At 44.6% G+C, this 2,370-nt stretch overlaps 1 pseudogene; it reads right to left on the bottom strand.

Moving 5' to 3' along the window:
- Window positions 1–219: 219 nt before the first annotated feature.
- On the bottom strand, window positions 220–551 carry LOC133076571 (tumor suppressor candidate 2-like; annotated as a pseudogene).
- Window positions 552–2,370: the final 1,819 nt, after the last annotated feature.

Raw genomic sequence — 2,370 nt, 5'->3', positions numbered from 1 at the left:
CCGCCATCAGCCCTTGCCAGCCACCAGCCACCTCTTGTCCACATACAAACCAACACGCAACCAGCATTGTAGGACTGCCCTGCTCACAGCTGAAGGTTCCAGGCCAGTGGAGTTAATTCACGGTTGTGGCCCCAGCCTAGGTTCCTCAATGAAAGCCACACCTTGAGCCAGGGGGTTTCTTGCTGGGGCAGGGGGTGTTTATGCCTGCCACCCCCAGGCTCACACCTCAAAGAGGATCACAGGGAAATCCACGTGGATGCGGGGGGGATCCAGCTTCACGATGCCCAGAGGAATCAGGTTCTTATGTACCCGCCTCAGCTTGGCCCGCTTCTGCCCGTTCTTGGTGACGATTGTCTCCTCACAGAACTCGTGAGCCAGATCCCCATCCTCGTCATAGAACATGGAGCGGCGGCGCGTGAATACGAAGGGGGGCACGACTCGGCCTGGCGGTCGCACCAAAGCTTGCTCAGCGACAGCCGCCTCCGGGCCGCCGCCCCCGCCGCCGAGGCGAAGGGCCACAGGCCCAGGGCTTTGGAGCCGCTGGCGCCCATGTCAGGGCCGCCGGCGCATGGAGGGCCCCGCGACAGCTTTGCTCTCACAGGGCCGTCGGCGCCGCCATGCCCCGCCTAGGCCTCCGCTCGCAGGTGCCCCGAACTATGGTTTTAAGAATGTATTGGGGAGCATTGGGGTGAATGGCAGGAAGACAGATTAGGAGTCCTGTGATGACCCAGACAAGATCTGGTGGCCTGGACCAGGGAAAAATAGAAAGTAGTAGAGACGTGGGTAGGTGTGAGAAATCATAGAGGAATATTTGGACTTGATTGGAGACAGGAGTGAGAAAAAAGAAGAGTGAAGGATTGACACCATCATCCATTCAGGTTTCTGGTTTGGGCATCTGCATGGATGAAGATACCACTTACTGAGAGGAAAAAAACCAGAAGGAAGATCAGGTTTGGGTGGGGGGGGATTCCAAGCTCAGTTTTGAACATGTTGAGATTGGAGGTATTTATAGTTATATTTATATATACACCCAAGAGCTGTCTCAGATTAGTCAACAAACACATCCTGTTGATGTGTTGTTTGATTTTATTTTTCCGTATCTGTTCTTTATTTTTTATCTTTTTCTTCTCCCACCATAATTTAGATTTTCATCACCTCACATGTGGAAAGTTGAATAATCTTCTATCCTCTGCTTCTCCTAATACTTATTCTGTACAGAGTTGTAGTATTAATCTACTCAAAAGCTGGTTTTGCTGTGTCATCCTCTATCTCACAGCATTTCGATGCTTTCCTACTGCCAACATAATACTTCCAAAATTGCTTACCGATCGACTCCTAACTACTCCAACCTTATCCCGCTCTTCCCTGAGAGTTTGCCCGGCTTGGTCAAACTAGAATTTCAAATACAATATACTCCTTTCTGTCTTTCCAACTGTGCTCATGTCATAGCCTTTTGCGTGGGCTGAGCTTGCTGCTTCTCTCTACCCATCTGACCCTTTAAACTCAGCCCTCAAGGCCCACAACTTCCCTGGAGACCATCAGTTCACTCCATTCCAGCTCCACCTGAGTCCTTCATTCCCCCAAAGTCTGCCAGTTGCCACCTGTGCCCCTTCCATCGGCACTTATTCCCATATGGCATTGTCATGCAATTTTGTGTTCATTTAATCTCTCTACAGAAGATTGAAAATGGAGATCAGATTTCATACTACTTTGGTGTTCTTCAGAGCACCTAGCATAATTCTATGTACAAATAGGCACTCAGTAAGTATCTGTCAACTTAAAATACTGAGGTCCAATTTTTTTCTTCCTGCTAGTCTTATCTCTGCCTGAGTAAATGAGGTCGATATGTGAAAGCAGTTGAGATTAAGCATGTAGAGTGGAAGTATAAACAGGAGACAGAGGAGATTTTAATGAAACTTCATGAAGAAAAAAAAATCATTATTAAATCTATTTTTTAAGCTTTTATAATATTTAGGTTCCCCCTCTCATCCTCGTAGCAATATGTTGTATATTTAAGTAGTGAAAGGCACACAGGCGCTAAAAAATAGGACAAGAATTTTTTTAAAAATTGACAACAAAAATAAACTTGTTTTAATCAAAAAGTTTTTTGATTTTTTTCAAATGACTTCATAGCAAAAGACAATAAATCTTAACATGGATCACTTATTTTGACTCCAAATTGGCTTTGAATAAAATCTCTTTTCTTTAAAAAAAATCAGTGATAAATCAAGTATTTAGAGCAAGTTTGTTGGTACAGATAGTAATAGATTTAGTTCTGAATCTAAGCCTTCGATAAATATCTAAGTTTGGAGTTTGAAATTACCAAAATATGCGCTAATAAAAAAATGAAAAGGAAAAAACACTCAAACT

This window comes from Eubalaena glacialis, chromosome 16 (assembly GCF_028564815.1).
Source record: "Eubalaena glacialis isolate mEubGla1 chromosome 16, mEubGla1.1.hap2.+ XY, whole genome shotgun sequence".
Classification (NCBI taxonomy): Eukaryota; Metazoa; Chordata; class Mammalia; order Artiodactyla; family Balaenidae; genus Eubalaena; species Eubalaena glacialis.
The sequence above is the reverse complement of the archived record's forward strand: the minus strand, read 5'-3'. Positions and strand labels throughout refer to the sequence as shown.